Raw genomic sequence first — 25,293 nt, 5'->3', positions numbered from 1 at the left:
TGCGAGATTTCCATGGCTCCTGCAGTGAACACGTAGTATGCATTTAAAAGTGAATATCTGATGAGCTATGTTGTTGTTCATAACTAAATTCTTGAAGTAGGAATCTATTTTTTCCCTGTTATTCAACTCATATTTTATTTAATTGCTGGACCATCGACACCAATAAGTGTTTTACAGTAATAAATGGCGTTCTTAAAGGTACTTCTACTATCTTACTCATCATTTAAAGTCGTTAAAAATAGTACTTCTAGATTTTGTTTAATTGCAATCTTTCATTTATAAATTTCTGTTTTATATTAACATTCGCAGTTGCCGAGTGATAGGAGCCTTCTACTACTCGATTCATGTGTATATTCATATTTTATACTACAGACTCAGCAGTATTGGCTTGAAGTGGGTAACTACGTAGCCCAGCCCCTAGACAACAAAACCAGCCTAAACATTTAATATTTCAACTCCGAGTCTGAGCGTACGTAGTTGAGGCCACTCATCACATTTTTTATTTGAAAGCGCGCGACGCACACGTTTAAGCGGGGCCAGAAATGCAGAGTAAAATGACGTTGGACAAACTGGTATGAAACTACTCCACTTGTAAGTATCAGACAAAGAGTGCCTGAAACCTTAGCGTATGCTTCATGCAGGTACTCAGGTACCATTAACTTTCCACTCGTAGCTACTTTATTAGTATCCAACCCCTGCAGAGACGTTGAAACAAGAATGATTGATTAAGATATCTGTACAACTAGGAACACCTTCATACATTATTGTATCGCTGCAAACAGACAAGAAGGGGAACCCGAAAAAGTATTTGAGCATATCTAACAACTGTAAGCTAACCAACTCTAAAATGTACTTGAATTGAGCATTTTTCCATACTATAACACACAGCTTAACTGGGACAAACAGAATGTCAGTCTACTGTAAAATATTAATGGAAGGTGTCATTTGTCGTACATGAGGGCGTTGAATTTGATTGTATGCTCAATTGCAAGATGTTTAAAGATTAGCACCTACAGTGGTCACTGATTACTCCGAGCAAAATGAGGGGGCGAAATCTGGAAATGTATACATACTTATTGTACTTAAATCATCACAAAACATCCCTCCACACACAGCAGAATGTGCATTTCTACTACATGTTCACCTCACAAACTACTCAGCTCTTACATTCACTATAGCCTCCAATGCTGGTCAAGTATTAACGAAGTATTCCACATTCGTTGTTTCATTCAAACCATTTAGCACAGTAGAGTGTACTAAGACTCGTCAAACGATTTCATGGCTGACTTTCCATCATTGTGATAAGTTGATGGATGCTAAAGAAGCCTCATATGAAAATATGGTGACATCTCTCTGAACCTATGGTCATAAAGACAGCATAGTTTATGTCAAATGCCACGAAAAGGTGTTGTGGCTGTATAATATCCTGAAGGCTGTATCAAAGACTCAAGCAAATGTATGACGACATCAACAGCAACAATTACACATGGGCTTCAGAAAATGTATAAATAAGTTTATTGGATCACCAATAAACAAATTGTTTTTAAGGTTTTTATTTATTTATTAACATCCAGTTCCTCCATAACCCAACTTACAGGCTTCAGGTGAGTATTTAAGTAGCGCTGCCAATTCTACCCAGGACGAATTGGGGAAATAATTTCAGAGAGTTCGTCTACATCATGCAAGAAGCCAGTTCAGGCGACGACTGCTTGCAGCCAGGAACATCTGCTAGCGTTCCTGTGTATCGAAAAACTACAGTCAGTTAGTATGTGAACTGATGTACGCTTCTCATCCGAAAAATGAACTTTTTTCTATCTTAAGTTTGATTACTCTACGTTATTAGTAAATGATATCATGTACTTATTCATTCAGCGGGTACATGGTAAATATCTCAGGCCTTGTACAGCTGCGGATGTCCACCACTCCAGTGAGCACTCGTACAAACACGTGACAGCATTGCACTATGCATCAGATTCAGAGAGCCGACTGTGCAACGCTACATTTATGGAAAAATCGTCGCTCTCGTATACCAAGGTCAGGAAAATATCACAGTTAGGATCACGCGCATTGTAATTCATATACATCAAGTCGAGGTATGCGTGCTTCTGTCATCTGTAAATAAAGGCCATTCATCAACCCCATCCCATTTTATTATGAGCATTGATTGTTGCATCAGTATGAAGAAACAATTTGACGTTCATAGTGGTGTAAGCGCTGGTAAGTGGCCCCGTTTGTCGGACACTGAAAACTGGTTTCCGTGCGTAACATCATCACTCTTTCATGATCAGACCACGGATTTCGTCATAGCTGATTTACAGAAAGGTGACTACGATGTTGATTCTCTAATATGCAATAAGGATTTACAGTTTTCAACCCAAAGTTCCTGGTGTTTTGCACCAACCATGGAGAGGTGGATACGTAAGTAGTATTACTTACATCTGTTCCACTACTAAACTAGTACTTATTTTACTCTAGCATGTAATACTTACTACGTGTTTTCTCCTACATGCACTTCATGGTGACATTGTTGGAGATGTAAATGCGTTGTGAATGGCACTTTATTTCACATGACTATCGAAGGGGACTTAAAGCACGATGACTGGCACCAAGTACAATGTATCCATCATCATCATCATCATCATCATCACAGCCTAGATCCTAAAACCTTTGTCTGCAAACACTACAGCACAGGTCATGATGCTCAATTGTGACCCCATACAGACCATCAAACTGGCAACCAACACCTGCAACTTCGTCCATCTAGCCCAAAGTGGTATGATAATTTTACCGAAAGTGTCATATTGAAGTGTTTTCCGGTAAACAAGTTAGAGGGTCTTCTCAAGTGTTTAGCCATGTACTCTACCTTGTAATGTTCTCACATGTCTTTGATCTGGTTTATGGGATGTCCAGTTATATCTCTCCTCCAGTAGTATTGCCGTTATGAAGGCATGTATTAATGTCAAGAGTATGAAACTGGAGGATAAATATTTCTGGTTGTGTTTTTCATGGCTTCTGAAAGAAATTACCTGAAAAATGCATATTGTATGGATATGTACAAAGGAACTAATGTTTACAGGATTCATAATTTCGAAGGCTTCTCATTCCCATTCAAAATTCAGGACCTATCAAAATTTAAGAGACGAAACCCTACTTATTCAGTTAACATTAATAGTCTAGGTGTAGGTGAGGAAACCCCAAATCAGGAGATATTATACACTAGTCAGACCCATCTATTTTCCAGAGTAAGTGGTCAGCATCCCAAATATGTAGATTTATTACTATCCTACAAGGGTGAGAATCGTAATTACACCTGGGTCAAAAATAGTCCCACCTACTTTCTGCTCAACTAAGTAAAAATTAACATGCAAGAATTTTTACTACAAGTACTTCAACTCTTGCACTAATCGCAAGCATTTAGAAATATGACATCTGATTTACTGCTCAAGCCAGGAACTAGTACATGTAAAAATGCCTACCCAGGACAAAAAGTTAAGGAAGTTTAAGAGTGTCCACCACAAAGAATGCTGTATCTTCATTGTATCCGCTGACTTTGAGTGCTTGCTAGTACACGTGGAAGCTGTTTCCAGAGCTTCTCACACCACTTTCACAGAAGGCACGTATCACAGGCGGCAGCAGATCAAGCTGTAAGCTCATATGACTCCAGTCTCAATAGCCTCAAGTCTTATCCTGGGGTTAATCCTGCAAGTTTGTTGCCCTCTAAACTTGCAGTGAGTATTCATGAGATTTATCGTAACAGCCTTCCCGACCAAACTGCAGGAGAATGATGCCTTACAGGAGCAGGCTGTTGAATGTCATATTTGTGAGTTGCTCCTGGATAAAGAAGTGGAAACTCCATGTAGATGCATCTGTCATTTAATGGGGATGCTACACCTCACAACTCCTAATAGATGCATCCTGTAATACAAACTGCCATGACACAAACCCACGTTATTCCATAATTTTGGAGGATGTGACGCTCACTTCGTTTATGAGCTCTTGAGTATTTTCAGGTTAGAGAACAGTAAGGTCAGTGTCATAAATGACCATGTAGCAAAGAACATTTCATTCTCCAAACATATCATGTCACAAATATCTCTCCACTTTCTAGATTCACTACGATTCATGCAAGAATACCTTCATAAGCTTGTTAAGACAGTGTCTCAAGAGGACATACATCTCACCAGAGCCACATAACCCAATGACACAAATTTTCAGCTTGAGATAAAACGAGACCTTTCTCTACAAATACCTGGGTTCGATGAAGGGACTGTGTAAAATCGCATTGATTAATATAACTGCATTCGCCAGCAATCTCACTGTCACTGCCGTAGTGGATGCAGAGTGTAGGCACAAGGTCAACATTTGGAAGGGGTTAGACTTCTTCATCATGTAATTCGAGGGGATTTTAGCGAATGTGCGCACACGCATACCAAGGCAAATAACCTGTGAATGGGTGAGGAAGAATGGGCTATTTGACGATTTGTGTTATATCTTACTAGGATGTAAACAATCGCTACAGTTAAGCCACGTATCGATCTCTGCTGTTTTGAGGGTTGTGAAGGCTGTATGAAGACGGAATCATCAGGATGAAAGATGAGATCCAAAATCAAACTTCGATGCTGGTGTGGGATATTTCATCGATGTGGACCAGAAACTTCACACTAATTTGCATGATGTGCATGGTCACTTGCTGTTGTGCCAGGAGTGACTGTTCCCATTAAATGGTATTGCATCCGAGTTGATGAAAATCCTAGGTAACGAGCAGGGGCGTTCTGCTTTATACGAGATGTGATTGGAAAGTTTTAAGAATGGTCCTGTAAGTATACAATGGTGGTACTTACATGCTACTGTGATGCATCTCCATAAAAATAGTCCCCTTCTGACTCAACACACCGACTCCAACGGGTTTTCCACTTTTGGGAACATTCTTGGAATTTTTTTTTCCTGAAGTGTGTTAAGGACGCTCTGCGTTTTTGACTGGATATCTTTAATCGAGTCAAACCACCTTCCTTTCACTGAAAATTTTTGTTTAGAAAACAAGTAGAAGTCCGCAGGTCCCAAAGCAGGCGAATATGGCGGTTGTGGAAGCACAGTAATTTTGAATTCAGTCAAAAATTCACCGATGTGGAAGTCGCTATCAGCTAAAGCATTGTCATGGTGTAGCACCCAACTCCTGTCTTTCCACAATGCAGGCCTTTTCTTCCGCACCTTTTAGCGCAAACGCTCAAGGATGTATTTGTACTATTCCTGGTTAATTGTCTGTCCTCCAGGGATAAATTCGTGGAGCACAGTACGGGTAAAAATGGGAAAATTCACCAATATTGTCGTTACCTTCGAACCAACTTTGCCGTGATTTTTTCGCTCGTGGTGAACCTGTAGTCTTCCACTGTGAAGACTGCACTTTGGTTTTAGGATCATATCCATATACCCACTATCCGTCGCCTGTAATTATCATATTTAGCAAATCTGGGTCATTTGTAGTCCAATTAATCAGTTCTTGGCACACTTCAAGTCAGTATTGTCTCTGGTCATTTGACAACACTTTTCTGATTTGATCCATTATAAATTATTCTTTTGGAATGAATTTTGCGCACACTCGATGTATGTTCAGAACTTCAGTTAAAATTGCCTGAACTGTATAGAAACTTAAATTAAGTTCATCAGCCATCTCCCTAACTGTAAGTCTACGTTCAGAGCGCACTAAGTCGCCAGTTTTCACAACATGTTCATTCGTTTTTGAGGCAGAAGGACGGCCGGACCTTGGTTCATCTTCATTTTATTTGCGGCCACTTTTATTTTTATTGAACCAGACAAAAACATCTGACTGGCTCATACAGTTATCCCCAAAACTGTTTTTAATAGTTTGTAAGTCTCAGAAGCTGATTTCTGGGTTTTAAATAAAAATGCACACAAACTCATTGCTCCGTTTTTAGGTCCATTTTCATGCAGCCAGTATCCGGCAACAAGCCCTGATAGACCCGCACTCAACCAGCTGCCACAACGAATTGATTAAAGGAAACGCAGTTTCCTGTCAGAGGGCGTTCAAAGACAAGACAATCGCTCACTCCCACCGTCCATGTACCTGTCAGCCAAACCAGTAAGCACTAGCGGATCCATTCTTTAAACTTTCCAATCACACTCACAGAAACCTGCACCAATGTCTCAGGTTGGGAGTGAGACTCATTAGAATCATCTATGGTATCCCCATCAAGCAGTGCCCTGATTGAAAGAGTATATCAATGTTAACATTAAAAAGCGGGCTTTCTACAAGTGTGATTTTCAGACATATTTTCATAAATTAATGAATAATTTTGTTTTCAGCAAAACTCAAAACTATGGAGAATGTTAGAATCCACAGCGAAATTCATTTAGTTTAACAGTGAGCAAGAGATTATGTTGCCAGGCCAAATTCTAGACAAGTTGCTATCTTCAATGAAGGTTTAGTTACTGTGGAGATGTCAAATTTTTTAGTGGAGTTCAAAGAACCATTCTGTATCTGTATGTGTGTTCTGCACCTCTTCAAACTCTGCGTTTACCGATTCCACTAAGAGTATGCCCAACAATACTTCACTGCGACAAAGTTATTTTATATGGGTACAAACAATGGGGGAAAGTCTGCAATCTGTATGAATTAAGTAGATACAATATCGGAAAGTTTTACACTTTTAGATATCATAAAATATGAATTGAATGGCCTGCAGCCTGCAGAGTTTGTGGTGCTCAGATCCAAACTGTGACACCATACAGAGGTAGTTGCTCGTGAAAGGGGGCTGTGGGTGTGCATTGTGTGGCCTCACGGACTCTGAAGAATGAGGACTCTATGGAGTGCTTGGATGGTATTGCAGATGATACTCTGCCATTGGTGTGGCTAGTAGTCTTTCGATTGCTGGACCATAAGGTACAGACTGCACTGTAGCTTGAAGTCGGCATGTGAAGCCATGGTCACAAACTCTTACCTATGTGGATGGCACTGTGACTTGACAGTGGGGAGATAGCGAGCGAGGGGAGAGAGGGAGGAGATGAGAGAAGGAGAGAGAGAGAGAGAAAGTTGCAGGTTAAGTTTAAGAGAGAGAGAGAGAGAGTATGTGTGTGTGTGTGTGTGTGTGTGTGTGTGTGTGTGTACGTTTTATGGGTGTGTATGGAATAGGCAGGTGAACTGCTTGTCATAGTTGTGCGTGCGAATGACTGTGTTTTTGCAAAATCTATATACATTATTTTGTATTTACTATGTGTGCGTTATACATATATATATGTGTTGTTTCTCCTCTCTTCTAGCTGTACGCTGCTAGCCTCCCGTGATTTGTAGGTATTGTATATAACGAAAAAAGCTTAATATGCAGAAAAACAAAAATAAATATATGAAATCACCCTTTCGTTGTTGAATATATATACCTTCTTTTTGTAACCAAAACGAAGGAAATATATGGATCTTGAAAATTCATAAAAAAGAGAATGTTACATAAATAAAAAACCATTCGTTATATCCCTGTTATTGTTTACAAAAGAAGCTAGTCCCTACAGATGAGTAATTAATTTGGAAACAAAAGGCAATGATTACTATCCACAGTGTGCATTCTTATGTACCAACATGAAAATAGAAGTTAAGAGAATCAGACACCCTCACATGCCACTACCTGTTGTCGATGCTACAAAGTGGTGAGGGCTGTGGGCCCTGCCTCTGTACTTCTTACCTGTGAGATGAGCTCATTGATAGGCCCCACCTCTGCAGGTCTTAACTGCGCCAAAAGCAATGTTGCGTGGTGGACAGTCATCAATCAGTGCAGCCTACTGTCTGTGGTGGCTCATGCTGAAGTCAAACATTCTGCTGTGATGGTACCAACAAATTGGCCTCCCACTAGAAAAAATGTGTTTATCGCCAGGTAACTATGTTGAAAAATAAATAAGTAGACATGAGAAATAAAGACGTAGACCATTAATAAAATTAATTATATTTTAAAAGTTTTAACAGAATGACCTAGTGTAACTACTCCATCACAGGCAGGTGCTAGGCCTACATTCAAGTGTTTAGAAACATTAGCAGTCACATTGCATGTGTCGCCAAACAATTGTATGCTTGTGGGACTTACCTAAGGCTTGACAATGTGAGAAAGCTTCGGTGGTGGTACAGAATAGTTGAACGATGGGAGGATCGATAAATCCCAAAGACAGATTATGCTGCTGCTGCTGTCGACATAATATCCAGAACACATGAGTGTCCTTATCCAGCACTTCCGCTGGGGTGCACTGTGCTGCAGGAATAATAGCAAAATAACGGAAAGTAAGCACAAAATGGATACATTTAGAAATAATTCAAAATAAAACTATTATTAATTGGAGGATATACTTACTTTGAGAATTATTTTGCTTTTTGGCTCATCTCTGTAGATAATGATTCATGACGATCTTATCACTACCATGTACAGAAATCAAATGATCACTGCTGGATGAGGGAAACTATGGGAGGTGAGACGGGCAAGGGAAAGCAGGAGGGGAGAGAAGTAACCTTGCAGTGTGTTTCTAGTGACGGTCAATACGTTAAGCACAAATGTAATACACACCTACCAAGAAGTGTATATTGAAACTCAGTCATCATTTTTGACAGAACCTGCAGTGCCTCTCTGCTCCTGCAAAGAATTGTTGTCTATAGAAACTAAAGTAGCATTCAGAAAAACCTTGACCAAATTTCAGCGTGAGTAATTACTTGAGAATTGTGAAGACTCGTATGTTAGAAAGGTGCGGAAGCGTCGAATCCGTGAGTAACAAGTCACAGCTGGCTTCCGTTATGGACCTCCTATACAATACAGTGAGTGGAAACATAAAGCTAAGTTATCATAGTGACTGCACTTTTGGTAAAGAAAATGGCAGGCTTCGTTGAGATTGAGAGAAGGGAAAACTTTCTGTACAAAACAAGTATTACGTATTAATATACCTATAGCAGCTTCTTTCTTTTTGTTGTTTGTTTACCATGTGCACCTGTAGCCCAGTAAGTGAAGACTTATCCAGTTACTTGGGAAATACGATTTTACCTATGGCTGCACAAGAGGTCGTTCGAATATGAAGCTGTGGAAAAACAGGAAGTAAATATTGTTTTGTTTTAATTTTAACACAAAGACACGTAACAAATTTAAATACATTATCAACAGTGATGCAGTTGTGCAGAGGTATTAATGTCAATGCAACTCCTAGCAACATTTGATGGCAACGAAAGAAACTATTAACTGACACACGAACGACCATTTTCTTTATCATGACTTCTTTTGACGAATAATAAAAACCGAACAAATGCGGGTAGGACTCACCTTCTGAGGTTCCTTACAAACTTAATTATGTATATAGATAATAATAATAATAATAATAATAATAATAATAATAATAATAATAATAATTTCGTGTGGCTCAGTGGCCTGGTGCAAATCTTTTCATTGGACGTTCCTCAGGAGACTTACGTGTCCCAAAATTACCCCAGTTATCAACCATGAAAAGAGGAACTACTATTTAACATGGAATTCGAACCACATCATGTTTGTGGTGACTCCTCACATCATTGTGAGGTGAAGGCTGGGATAAAACAATGACTAAAAGTACTGTAGTGGGAATGCTATTCGATCCCCAAACCTCTGCATCTTATGGCTCAAGACAAGATTATCACGCTCGCCAAACATTTATATGTACATAGGTCATCTATAGTTTACGAAGAAGTAGTGTGCGAGTATCAATATATGTGACATATATGGCCATATCTTTTGGTATCATTGACTTAGAGGATTAAATTGTGTACATTACAGAGGAATCATAGACCCTAGTGACTGACATAAATTCAACCTAATACCTCTTCCCAAACAAACAAACAATTTTCGGATTTTTTCCTTTAAACCCTGCTGATTGCCAAATTAAATGATCCTACGGCAATTGGTGTTGATAAGTGGATTTACGAGTGTCCAAATACGTGACATAACTGGTCGTATATTTAGATTCCATTGACATAGGTGCTTAAATTTTTCACACCGCCAGGGCCCCTTTAGCTATTAGTATGGAACGTAAATTTCAGATTAGTATCGCTCTCCGTCCTGAGAAATAGGGCTGTTATCAGCAGAAAAGACACATACATAGACAGACAGACAGGCATACGAACAGACAACAAGATGATCCTATAATAGTTCCGTTTTTATCTACTGAGGTAGGGAACCGTAAAAAGTACATATTTTCAGTAGACAAATATATCTGCACTCGTTACAGAAAAGGATTCATTATGTCTGGCTGTAGTATATATGTTTAATCTGAAAATCTTTCTATTTCTATTGTGGAAATAAATACCTAATTTTTCAGTAACCCTATAGACGTTTGTTACCTGCTTTCTGAGGATTTGCATTTACATTTCCGATTCATACACCGAAAATATACTAGAAGGTGGTAAGCGAAACTAACGTAATTTATAATTAGTCTATCATAAGACCAATACCTGTAACATAATTAAACAACGAAAAGATGCTAACACAGTTAAAGCCGACATCACACTTTTGTGCATCCAGATCAATTCTTGACATAGTTCTAGAAAAAGTAAATATCTGAGAAACAGTAGATAAGCAGGTGTTAATTCTGAAAATCTTTCTCAATTGAAACAGAGATTACTTAAAAATTTCTCGAGTACCCATTGCTGCCATTCACGCGGCTGCGAAAGTTTTAAAATTACCGTTAACGGGCCCGATTCAGAACAGTAATGGTGCAAGAACTTCATGCTTTAGTGAGCGGTATCTCAATAGATCTCGCAGAATTATAAACGTTTTGTGGGAGGCAGTTTACCAGGACTACGGCGCTATTCAGATTTCAAAGAGCACTGTCGAAGCACATTCACGGCCACCGCTGGTGGAATTAATTCATTATTAGTCGTCACAGCTGAAGTTTGAATCGAACGTCGAAAGAGAAGGGGAAACGACCTAAGGTTATTTGCAACTCTGCAGAGCACAATTAACATTTTATTGAATGAAACCCGGGTTCGGTTTCTATTGAGAACTGCGAATTACGTGGGCAGAATGTGAACAAGAGATGGAAGTAGATTTATTGCCCGTGAATTAATATCAGAGGACTCCGATAATTACAAGTCCTCGGAAGTTTTCGTAGCTTCTCAACTTACGCGTTACTACTGCCTTTGCTCTCTAAATTTGTAAAAAGAGTGATGCAAATGACACCAAATTAGAAAACGACAGAAGCAGCTTTCCTCGTTCACCATTCTTCTCCCGTGTAAGAACTGACAGTAACGTGGGATTCTGTATCAGAATTACCTGTGGAGGTGTTGATTCCAAATATTTAACGCCTTTAGCTTTCTTGCTTTGCATGTGTTACGTAGCAAATTGAATATGTGTCGTCCGTTAGTTTTCACCGCCTACGTTATATTCTCCTAGACTGTAACGCATGCTATTGTGAAACCGTGGCAGCTGACGATTAAAGCATAAGGTTACTTGTTATATACTTATTTGCTAGATTTACATAGAATCCACTTACGGCAAATGTGGCAAAAGTTGTATTTCGAAAGTTTTCTCTGTGTTTTTCTCCGATTGTTGTCTATCGGATGTAGTACCATATTTCTTACATCTTTGTTGCTGACGCGAATCGAAACTGAGAACCAAGAAATGTAAAATTTTTCACTCATGTAACATAAACTGATAATGGGCTATCAGCCAATGACACACGACATTGTCAATCGACATTAAAAATTATGGAAATATGAGAAAATTCTTATATCAAATTAATGAAATTGAGATTAGCTGAATACTCTGATATAAATATACTTTAGAGATCTCCACATATAATATTTACTTTTTGAAAGGCGTTATAAGTTGCTGCCCGTAAAATACTAGACAAGACCTAACACATTTCTATGATAGCAGATAATCTCGGAAATAAAGGATACGCAAGTATATTTCTGAAAATAAAAGCTCTGGCATGTCATCATTAACAACAACAAAAAGACAGAAACAGTCAAACGTTAGTAGTACGGACTATGGGAAGAATAAGATACTGTATCGCCCTCTGTGCCACATGCTAAAGACAACGAGAAGAATTACAAATGATAGATAAAACTTAGGAAATAAGTATTACAATTTTGTGAATACTTGACATTTTTAATACTCCGATACTTACTTACTAAACTTCGCTCAGTCAATTGGTGGAAAACTAATGATAGTCGCATTCGCTAAGTAATGTCACTACAGATATGTATTTCAACCAAGATATTTTATTCATTGTGGACTTTGTTAAATGGTCTGCCTTTGGCGTAACACCGATTCTAATGCAACAACTTCTTGGCCCAGAGATAGCTTTGGTATCTTCGGAGTTTTGTCGTGGTCATTTCGGTTCACGTTTCACAATAATGTAGATTAAATTTGTCAACTCCATGTGCGGAAAATTTTTGGTGTATATCATAAAATAGATATGTTGTGTGCGTCTCGTATCGTACTACAATAAAGACCATCATAAAAGGTACTGGTGTAGAATGTTGACGGATACAGATATTCATCAGCAGATGGTAAAGCATGATTTTCAACACATAAGAAAGTCAACTGCTACTTGAACGAACATCTCCTGAATGAGATCCATAGCAAAGAAACTTCGAATGTGCAATTACAGATCATAATAGAAATTATGTTTGCAATATGGAATTGGATGTTCGAGCTTCATTTCTCATGGGAGTAGTCCATATGCATTTCAGAAGACGAGGTAACCGTATTGTACATTAGTAACTGAATACTAGAAAGCTATGAGCAAGCTGAGTGCTATTACAGTTTTCTAATAACAGCGACAAGGAAAGGCAACGAATATAATGTTTGAACCGGTTTAAATAGAATCGCCACTTTCTTACTATAAAGGAGTGAAACGATAAACACATCACGCCAGAAATCACCTTTAGGTAAATTTCATTGTTTTTTAAATGACGAAAAATTGCATATAGTCGCTTCAAGTTTCTTGTATGATTGTTATAAAACCGATATTTTGTGAACTCTCAGTCTTATAACTGTCGATTGCACATGCGACACTCTTTTAAATGCTCCAAGTATGGTGAACGCATTTAAACCGAATAACAAAAACAAGTGAGTGCTCTGCGTCATGGGCTGCTGAGCGCGAAATAACACGTTGTAGCAGCCTTCTGGTCAGCCTTGGCGCGTGACCTTGTCTGTACCTCAGATCGTAAGTTCAGCCTTCGCAAAAGTTATCAGAGAGCGCAAAAGATTCTCCATATCAGTGGCTGCGGTGCTTGTTGTTTGTGGACTGTGTGTACTTCCTGTCTTAATTGTAGCACTGCCTACCTTCAGTACCATCCGCTGAACAGCCTAAGTTGTAGGAGAAGGGAAAGAGAAGACAGTGCCTTATCTTGTTAAAATCTCTGAAAGAAATATTACGTCTAAAATCTTATGGTCTTCAAGCTCTGAAGGAGCTAATTTGATTGTAATTAATACTGAAATTTAATGTGAGTTGAAAAACAAAGTTGTTAACTTATTTCAGACTCAGAATTCTAAGATGGAAGCAAGCGAAACTGATCCTAATGCCATTTACTGGTATCGCTCATTAAACTGTTTTACATGATTAATTATTGAAATTTATTAATTGAATTGTGAAGTTATAATTAGCAAAATTCATGTCCAATGAAAAAACAAAGGTGAAAAATGTGTACATACTTAAAATGGCTGTTTAAGCGAACAGTGTTACTAGCATTGTGTTTTGAAATGCTATAGACCGAAAATAAGTTTTACTGAAGTTTTGTTGTTAACAAGTGACAAATGATTCAGGATAGTACAGTGATGGTTTGATCGAAGAAAAGTCTGATCACCATTTCTAATAAATTGTCGTGTTCACATACACTGTGGTTTTCTTTTGACCTAAAATTAGTGGTAATCCGTCAAAAAAGCATTTTACTTGACAGAATGAAAGTCTTGCCTTGTCATGGTTTGCGCGGATGGAAACTTGACTGAGGTTGCATCGTGGAAGTGATAGAAACCGATGGTCTCACACTGCTTCTTAACGTCTCTGATAAATTAATATTCGCGAAGGAACATGGGACGTCTCAGAGCCATTGTTCCAGACGCAGCCATGGCTCACTACACTTCACAACATCCTAAGTCTGGAAATTCTCGTATCCCCGAATTGATAAGTGTAGAGACGTCTTAACAGCGTGTAATGGGTGGCAGAGCTGAGGGATTTGAGCTACGAATTGTTGCAGCTCCCATAATATTCACCAGATTTAGCTCTTGTCCCAGTCTAAAGCAGTTAGTTGCTAACAGCATTTGGGCTCCTATCGAAGATAAGCATTTGGCACAATTTTCAGAACCGAGGATCAAGAGATGATATTCACTCTCAAAAAGAAGAGGATAAGGGCACTGACATAAAAGTATACTACATCGTAAAACAACTCTATTTTTTGCCTAAAAACTCATTGTTTCAATGTCAACAGTAAACATTTCTCTGTGCTGTTGTCGAGAATGATTATAGCCGAAACATTTGTTATCTTCCAGTTATTTCACCTTCGGAAAGAGAAGACTTCGGCGAATCGGTATTTATGATCTGATACAATGAAACTGAGTAACAGTGGTGGTAAGCTAATGCGTTAGTCCACGTCATGTCTATAATGTAACAAGCAGGAAATTTCTACCTTGGTTCAACCAACAGGGAATCTAGTTGAATATCATGAAACGAGTACCTCATTCTCCAGCTGGGTGTATGCCATCATGAATCCTCCACACATATGATATCGATGTGTTGGACCTTCACTCCAACCCTGAGTCTCGCCTTCACCACGCAGTCCTCTTAGCTTGTGAGTCATGTAGGTACTAGTCTCAAATGCCTCGCAAGCCATTCCATCTCCACGACAGCACACAAGCTCTCCTGAATATCTTGCAGTACAGCCTGACAGTTATATTGAAAAGCTTCATGTTCTGTTCGGGCATATGATTTTAATCTGTTAAGAAATTAAATTCGATTCCAGTAAGGTAGTTTGAGGCAGTTGCCTTTTAAGGGGTTGGGAAAGGGTGGTGGTCGAGGGGAGAGAGGTGGTTTAAGAGTGGAGTTCTAAGAACACTGAACTCTGGTTTTAGTCGACAGCTTCCCTTGATACTGTTGCGACAACTGCGCTGCAGGAACTTAAAAAAATTAGAAATGGGGATAACGACTACATATCATTCCAAACTTTCAGAAATAGATATGGTTTCGTAAAGATGGTCTGGGATATTGAATTAAGCAGTAAATAGTCTTGTTATAAGCAATCTACTCGGTAGATGAGGATTCGGGTAATTTTCTTAGGTTATGCTTCCATCTCAGTAAATATGAAGGATGTTCTCCTGGAGCATTTCATTACGCTGGAATTTCATCTCGTAATCTAGAAACATGTGAATGATACTAGAGATTGAACCCAAACATTGCTTACAGAATGTAAAGGGCGAGAAAAAGCAATTTGACCAGAAGCATAGGACAGAAATGCAGCTTCGAACGATGTAAATTAAGTAGGAGTTGCCGTAGAATAATTACAGCGATATGCCAGCGTGAAAACGGTGGTCAGATCAAACATTTGCTACCACATCCTTACATTAATTAAGTAGTGGCAAATCTTTGTGCAAGATCATACTCATTTTTAATTTAATTTGACTTTTTGAGGATATTTTGAAACATGAAGCTTGAACATGTTACTGCCTTTACTTCTAAAGAAGTGCCCTACCGTACGTGAGTTAAGTACGATACGGGAGTATGCGCTGCTTCAAGTTTTTCTTTTTCTCATCGTGACTACCAATTAGTCCAAATATTTTGCTAACGTATTGATTTTCTGTGAACTACATTTCATTTTGATTAAAGACGATCATATTTCAGATTTCAGTTACGTTCCTGCAGCGAAAATATGCACCTGCGATCACTATTTCTAACACTCTAATTTTTTGGTATATGCTGTATTTCTGCCCTACGCTTTTGGTCAAATATTTTTTCCACGATATGTATAACACAATCATGGTAAGTACAATTTAAAGCGTTCTCCGCCAGTGACGGTTTGACAAGTTATTTATGTCTCATTATTGCCGTATTTATGTCGCATTATTGTCCAGTACAAGGGGAGTCACTATCAATAAACAGAGTGTATGGCAATCGCAGTCAGTCTGACGAAGTAGTGGAGAAGATGGAGTTACCCATACCCTCAGCCTTGTTCCAAAATGCCCCGTAGCAGACGAGCCGTACATGTGCTCTTATTAACTCATGGTCATTGTTAGTTGAAGTCCAAAGTCCGATGAGATATGTGATATGTAATGTAGATCTGTTAGCGACTCGTAGGCAGGATTCAAGCTCAAGACCTTTCTGGTTGAATGAAAATGTGAACCGACCTACATAGGGCAGACTTGTGTCACCTGGTGCGAGTGCCGCTTAGGATAACGTCTGCACCGTATCCATATCCGTTTTCTGGGCGCTGTTTATCTCTGTTCAGATTTCAAGATCTCTTCAGCCCACAATAAGTGGCTTGATTAATATGATCAAATGTGACTTAGGTCAAAGTGTGACGTCGGAGGGGCTGCTAACACTCTGTGTTGAGTGTGCTGTTTATGATAAGGACAAAGTTGCTTTGTGTGGTACATTAGATTTTCCCCACTGGACTCCAGGTAATACAGTTTGCTGCTCTTGCGTGCCAGAATTACAGGACCACACTGATGTACTGAGGGCGGGCATTTTACTGCTGCTCACGCCGAGGTGCTGGATGCACTTGGTCCTACAGCGATCTCGGGATATGGCCATACAGGACTTGCATGGCGGATTTTCCAATAACAGGTACAGGCCCGCCAAAAGCTAAGCTGCGTTAAATGACTTTATCTCAACTAGAAGATTGAAACTAATAAAGAACGTAAAATCATGTTTCAACATGTACATTTACGTAACTGCTCTGCAATTCACGAATGATGGCCTGGAAGAGGGTTCATCAAACCACATCATACTATTTCTCTACCGGTCCATTCTCAAACAGCAGGCGGGAAAAGAGAACGCTTAAATATTTCCATGTAAGAGCAGATTTTTCTTTTTTTTAGGATGATCATTTCTCCCTATGCTGGTGGAGGTAAAAAAGAGTATTTTCGCATTGGGAACAACAATTTTGTGATTGAAATTTCGTGAAATGATTTCACAGCAAAGAAAAACACCTTTGTTTTAAAAATTTATACCCAAACTAGCGTATCATATCCGAGGCACTCTGTCTCTCATTTCTAGATAATACAAAACAAACTGCCCTTCTATATTTTTTTCGATTTTCTCCGTCAATCTTCTCTGTTAAGGATATCATACCGTACAGCATTACTCCAGGAGCGGACGGACAAGCTTAATGTTGGCAGTCTCTTTAGAATGCTTGTTGACTCTTCTAAGTGTTCTTCTAAGAAAACGCATTCTTTGGTTCGCCTTCCACAAAACATTATCTACGTGTTCGTTCCAGTCTAAGACGTTTGTAGATGTAATCACTATGTACAGTAGTTGCTTTGACAGTCTTTTGATTTGTATGATTTATAGGGCAACCGTAATGTTTACGGTTTGCTTTTAGCACTCACATGGGTGACCTTACACTTTTCATTACATAGAGTCAATTGCGACATTTCGCACCATACAAATATTTTCCTAGATCATTTCGCAACTGGTTTGGATCTTCTGATAATTTTGCTAGACGGTAAATGACCGTGTCATCTGTAGATAATCTAAGTGGGTTGCCCAGCTTGTCTACTGTTTATATAAACTATATACGAGAATTATTCGGAAAGTAAGGAACGATCGGTCGCGAAATGGAAACCACAGTGAAAATCCGACGAAGTCTGGCACATGTGTGTTGGGCGGTGACTCTAGTATGCCAGTCGATCACGTTACGTCGTTATTTTTAGTTCTGAGCACACAGGTAGCAAATAAAGATACTTAGAACAATACTGCTCCCGCCAAGTACGAGGGCCTGGTGAGAAATTTCGCCTGAAGCTATGCAGCCTACATTATATAACTCTCATGCAGTTTCTTCTTCAAGAGAATTTTCAGCCGCATTCTGCAGGGGCAGTGAAGATGCTCTTGCATCGTTTTCAGTTGGAAATGTTTCATTACCCACAATACCGCCCGTAATTGTCTCCCTCTAAGTTTCATCTCTGCTCACATGAACCGCTGGCTATGAAGACAACATTTTTGCACAGTCGACGAGCTGTATGCCAGCGTAGAGAATTGGCTGAAAGCACTGGCGGCTGCTTTCTATTACGAGGGTAATGAATGTTTGAACAACGCTACAACAAACGTCTAATTCGGATAGGCGACCATCAATGTAAGAAGCTGGAAATTGTAGCTAACTGTTGCAAATTAAATAGTTTTGATTTTCACTGCGATTTCCATTTCGCGACCTATCGTTCCTTACTTTCCGAATAGCCCTCGTATATTAGGTACCGTAGGGAGCGATTTACACTCCTTTGGGGAACGCGAGATATCACTTATTTTAGACCGAGGGAGGTGGCGTAGTCACTAGCAGACTGGATTCGCATTCAGGTGGATGACTACTAATATCTGTGTCCGACGATCCTGATTTAGGTTTTCCGTGATTCCCCTAAATCACTCCATGCAAATGCCGGTATTGTTCCTTTGAAAGGTAACGGCCAGTTTACTTCCCCACCGTTGCAAAAATCTGAGTTTATACTCCGTCTCTCACGACCCCGATGTCGCCAGAGTGTTAAAACCGCTTCTTCCTTACTTCCTTTACTTCTGTTTGGTTCGATGACTTTCCATCAGTCCTACTAATTACGGTCTTTCTGACAGGAAATCACGAATCCAGTCACACAACTAAGAAGATAATCCATAGGCCGCAGTCTGAATGGAAGTCGTCTGTGAGCAAATGTTTCGAAGCTTACTGTAAATTTGGAAATATAGTCTGCTTTAAAACTTACAACAAAAAATGGAATTTGAATGGACTGACCTAAAACAGAGTGTGGTCCACAGGAATGGAAGGTGTAGTATCTATCTTTGAAACCCAGTAGAGGAGCTATTCTGTCTGCCACAAGTCCTTGGTAAGTTACAGTAGGTATGTGGCACCAGATGCTTACGTACACATCAAGCTGTTCCCGTAAATTACAGAAGTTTCTTTTGGGGGCCTTAGTTCTACATCTACATCCATACTCCGCAAGCCACCTGACGGTGTGTGGCGGAGTTGACACCCAATAGTACCCGAGGTGGGTTCTTTCGTGTTCATACCAGACGAACTGAATGACGAAGACATTAGTCTGGCTACATTACCGGCCGGCCGAAGTGGCCGTGCCGTTCTATGCGCTACAGTCTGGAACCTCGAGACCGCTACGGTCGCCGGTTCAAATCCTGTCTCGGGCATGGATATGTGTGATGTCCTTAGGCTAGTTAGGCCTAACTAGTTCTAAGTTCTAGGGGACTAATGACCTAAGAAGTTGAGTCCCATATTGCTCAGAGCCATTTTTTTTTTTTTTTTTTTTTGCTACATTACCACATTCTTCAAAACCATGTAACACGTTTATGGCCTTGTGACGCAGAAAGTTCCATTGTCACTGGAGAATAAATGAAGCATGAAGGAAGTACGTGGTCCGTAACAATGAGATTCTCATTCCTGGCGGCGGGATATGACATTAGGTTCTACGTCAAAGTCGCTTATGTCAGTAAATATCGCCGTTTTTGGTCCCTATCTTAGCTAGAATGATTCCTTGCATATCGTGCAGTGATTATAATGTTTCCTCTCATCATCGTATCAGCTAGAGAAATACACGAGTAAGGTAATGACGCCTCTCAAACCTTTGTATTTAATGTTCTCATACATGAGTAGGTCGTAAAAGTCTGATGAACTGGCCCCAACCTTCCCCACACTTGCGTCTACGAGATTTTTGTCAGTGGTCACATGAGACAGTAGTTGTGTATGTGGTAAAGATCAGAAGTCTTACGCACTTTAGGAAGCGGAGCTTGTGCTCTCATTCCGGTGCGTGCTTTGGTTAAGGTTCTTGAGGAATGGGTGAAGCGGATAACTACAGGCTTACAACACAGTGGACAACACGTCGAGCACATCCTGTTTCCTTTAGTGGTATCGCAGGCATACGTCTTCTTCTGTGCAAAATACGACATAAGGCAAGAGTGTATGTACCTATGCTCAAAGTTACTGTAGTTCTCTGTATGTTTGCTATGTCACCTGCCCTCTTACGCTTTAAAATTACGAATTACATCCAAGATGGCGGATTTCAAAATGGTCGCCATGTTGGTAACATAGCCTAACAGGATTTTCCCATCTCAGTCCTCATACTGCTTATGTTTAAATTTCTGTTTATCTATCAGCTTTTGTTTTAGGATGGTGGGTCAATAGCACCGTGTAGTAAAAGGTATAAATGTGGCTGGTTAATCGCTGGACAAAAAATGAATGTACCAGTCATTGTGCAACAAACTAAAAGCTGCAGCCTAAAAGCTTAAGGCTTCAAACCAGACACTATAGATATTTTAAGAGTTTTTCCTGACTCGTCTGTATCTCAGCTAAACTAGAGGACAGGTCCTCACTTAAAACTGATGTTGACGTCTCACTGAAATAAACTGCGCCCCCTGAGAGACTCATGAAGACCTGTGGCATTTTGAAGACGCACCGTGTCTTACACCACAACGTTGCTGCTAAGTGCGTCGTGTGGCGATAGTGCAGTCACCTTACCAGAGAAATTTGTACTGAACATTGTCTCATACCGCATTTTAAAGAACTTCGTATGTGGGGTGATATCGGTGAAAGTAGTATGGACCATAGATGGAGCCCTGCACTGATCAGAGAAATATTACCTCCATCTCCAAGTCCCCTATCCGCATCCGCTTGCCTGTATGCGGATACTGAAGTTTTGTAGGTGAAAGGTGATTCTAATTGAACTTTAGCTACTTGAGCCAGGTAGAGGGATACTGTTTACTGTATGAGTACCTAACTTTTTACGAATGATGGTCAGACTGTGCGTTGCAGAATTTGCATCTTAATAGTGTTAGTGACATGTTTTGCCGCTACTAGCCGGTACTGGTACTGCGATGTACAATTGAAACACAAGCGTCAGTGTACATTAAAATTGCAGCCAACATGGGTCTGAACAAGATGAGCAAGGCCTTACTCGTAAAGCTGTTTTCTTAAAACAGCAGCACCAGTGCTGCTGCTCTTCGCGAACATTCAGACATTAAAGAACTACAGAGGGGTCCTCTTTCCGCACTGGGGTTGAAGAACATGACTCGGAAGTTCGAAGTAACTGGCGATTTGAGAATTGCTCCTGGGAGATGCCGACATCCAGCTGCGCCACAAATTGTTGAAGAAATTCTATTGCAATGGCTGAGAAAGCAGTGCAAAAGTTGTGTCATGACACCTGAACAAGCCAAGGCCCGCAGTTCGAAAAGTGCTGCGAACGACTGTGAAATGGTATCTCTAATGCGGTTTCAGGCTGTCGTGGATCCAGATGGTCTTCACGTTGAGCAACGTTTATTACATGGAACGGAGACATAGTATGCAACTGTTACACTCTCACGTGGAAATTTAAATGTGTTTCCGTTTCCTGTTCTGCATGCCCTTACAAATGTTTCCACACAGTTTCACTATCGTACGATCAATCGATATTCATAGGTGACTCTCTCAAGTAGCGTAAGTTAATTGCATCCACCCTCCACCACAGTCCATTCGGCACGTGCACCTGGACTTAATTTTTGACTGCTCAAGACGCACACGTATACTTTTCTTGATATTTACAGTATGTAGAAAAAGAACGTACAGACCCATCATGACCACATTTCAGTGTGACATACTCGGACGTATCTTTGATTCGTTCCAGAAGCAATAAGATTCTCTCATAACTTCTGTGACGGAATTTGTGATGTTTCCTGCTTAACATTCCCGTGACACTGGAAAGCCAGAGGAAGTCGTGGTGCGTGTTGTCACATGCTGCATACGGTATGCTGAATGTTTGTTACTTAGTTCATTTATAACATTTACGTTATTACATCATACTGTTAAATTATGTCAATATCCTACACTTCTCACTGTAACAAAAATGCATTGTCTTCTTTCAAATTTGCTTAACTGAAACATTAATACAGTATCAGTTTTTATACTGAACATTAGTTATATTTTATTTGATACACAATCAGCAGTGAGAATGTGAAGCGAAGAATTCGAGGAACAACTTATCCTAGAAATGAACAGCTACCACTTTGTGGCAGTCTCTAGCCCTTACAGATAATAACAAGCATTTAGCCTTCTTCCAATACACTACACTACCATCCGATGGGTGATACCTATTGCCTTGAATTAAAGATTATAATTATTATCAAAGTGTTATTCCGGCGGTAACTTATATGGCTTAAGGGGACTCTGTAAGTGAAATTCCTTGAAATTTGACATTTCCTATTTTTTACTCGATAATGTACTTTGGACTTTCCTGAACATTTTGGTACACAATACATTAAAGTCAGACAGTTGTGAGACCTTCAAACAATATTTTGAATGAAGACGTGTGACTGTCAAATTTCGCGGCTACGCATATACTGCCACAGTTGAGCAGTCATATCTTGGGAACTACAAATTCTAAGTCTAATCAAAAAATTGGTTCAAATCGCTCTGAGCACTATGGGACTTAACTTCTGAGGTCATGAGTCTACTAGAACTTAGAACTACTTAAACCTAACTAACCTAAGGACAACACACACATCCATGCCCGAGGCAAGATTTGAACCTGTGACCGTAGCAGTCGCGCGGTTCAAGACTGAAGCGCCTAGAACAGCTCGGCCACTCCGGCCGGCATAAATTAATCAGTCCTTTGTTCCTGATTTTAGTTTTAGTTGAAAATAGTGTGATTATCGGCTATTTTTTTAGTGAGCTAACTTCTATTCCTTTTTATACGTAAATAAAATGACAAAGCGTAAAAGTAACTGAGATGATGAAAAGAGGTGTCTAGAGCACTTTCTGTCATCGAATATCAACCGATTAAAAGCCATGTCATGCTTTGTGTCCACCTCCACTAAACACTTGGTGTAATTACAGGCAAACTGAATTTTCTGACACCCTACATGAATTTACACACAAAAATTCTGTTCCTTTGGCAGTAATGGAGGCAATCAAACCTATTTACAGAGACTCGGCAAATCCCGAACTACTAAAGAAGCGTTTACTTGGGAAGGCCCATAATTTGGATGAGTACTTCGATAATGTTGTGTGATGCCGTGTGCTTAAAAATGTATTTGTTGGTTTTATGACTCTAAAGTTAGCAGTGTCAGATGCTGTAATAACTTTTAATGGTGGGAACTATGAAAGACTTGAGATTCAGGAAAAGTTAGGGGGTACGATTTGGACAGAACACAGCTAAAGGACTGCGGAACTGGATGAACTTCGTGTACGTGAAGCAGAGTTAGCTGCTGAGCAAATGACAAAAGAAGCAAGAAAGAAAAGGAGGAGGCAAGCACTGGGCTGGGGTGACACTGAAGAAGACACAAACTATGGGCCAGGGCAATTCTAGTGCATAAAAGATGCAGAATTGTCAGTCTGTATAAGAATTTGTAATAAAAATAGTTTTAAACCTCAATAATTCTGAACTATTTTTTCTGCAATAAATGACCCATTTTCTAAAAAAGTACTGATATTAGAGACATGAAGTTTTCACAGAATTCCAAGTGTGAGATTTAATATAAATGGAACTATAATAATTAAAATGTCTTGAGTAGTTTTGCTTTTATGTTCATTTATTTACAAAATTCTGTCAAAAAATTTAATTTTTGACAGGAAGATTAGATGCCCCACAGTACAATCTTAGTAATAGTTCTACTTCAGTGTATCTAGAAAAATGTATTCAATAAGAATGGAAAATTGTAAGTTGGTGTCTTAAAAATTTTCCAAGATAATGGGTCACAAAATTCGATAATTTAACTTTGGCGGCATAGGACATACACTACCCCTTAATTAATAATGTAAAGAGTTAAATATTAAGAAATAACGTTACTTTCGTGAAATGTTACGTAGGCCCGTAAATGTTGTTATAATTTAGTAATATCTGGCAAATGTGACAGTAAAAGTACAAAAAACATTAAATCTATCCTGATGGGAGTATTTAATATTGAAGGATGACAGTACAAAACTCGAGCAGTAACACTGATGTGTGTATCTCAAGTAACTGTTGAAAGAATCAAGAAGAAACACTGGGTGTCAAAATTCTCAAGATGAATCAGATATTTAAATCAAGTGGCACATGATGAAATCAGTTTTGCTTTAAAATTGGAAATAAAATGTTTAAAAACAATAAAATAAGAAAACGTATGTTCATATAACACACATCTGTTCAGAAAAAGTGAAACACGAAGACCGAGAGATGTAATCACACTGAAATTTATTCCACTGACTATGGACATGACTCTACGCAAATGATTAGCGTTACACACTTGTACATCTACATCAACATCTGCATCTACATGACTACTCTGCAATTGACATGTAAGTGCTTGGCAGAGGGTTCATCGAACCACAACCATACTATCTCTCTACCATTCCACTCCCGAACAGCGGCGGGAAAAACGAACACATAAACCTTTCTGTTCGAGCTCTGATTTCTCTTATTTTATTTTGATCATCATTCCTACCTATGTAGGTTGGGCTCAACAAAATATTTTTGCATTCGGAAGAGAAAGTTGGTGACTGAAATTTCGTAAATAGATCTCGCCGCGACGAAAAACGTCTTTGCTTTAATGACTCCCATCCCAACTCGCCTGTCATATCTGCCACACTCTCTCACCTATTACGTGATAATACGAAACGAGCTGCCCTTTTTTGCACCCTTTCGATGTCCTCCGTCAATCCCACCAGGTAAGGATACCACACCGCGCAACAATATTCTAACAGAGGACGAACGAGTGTAGTGTAAGCTGTCTCTTTAGTGGACTTGTTGCATCTTGTAAGTGTCCTGCCAATGAAACGCAAGCTTTGGCTCGCCTTCCTCACAATATTATATATGTGGTCTTTCCAACTGAAGTTGTTCGTGATTTTAACACCCAGATACTTAGTTGAATTGACAGCCTTGAGAATTCTACTATTTATCGAGTAATCGAATTCCAACGGATTTCTTTTGGAACTAGTGTGGATCACCTCACACTTTTCGTTATTTAGCGTCAACTGCCACCTGCCACACCATATAGCAATCTTTTCTAAATCGCTTTGCAACTGATACTGGTCTTCGGATGACCTTACTAGACTGTAAATTACAGCATCATCTGCGAACAACCTAAGAGAACTGCTCTGATTGTCACCAAGGTCATTTATATAGATCAGGA

The sequence above is a fragment of the Schistocerca gregaria genome, chromosome X, assembly GCF_023897955.1.
Source record: "Schistocerca gregaria isolate iqSchGreg1 chromosome X, iqSchGreg1.2, whole genome shotgun sequence".
Taxonomy (NCBI): Eukaryota; Metazoa; Arthropoda; class Insecta; order Orthoptera; family Acrididae; genus Schistocerca; species Schistocerca gregaria.
Note: the sequence above shows the minus strand (reverse complement) of the source record.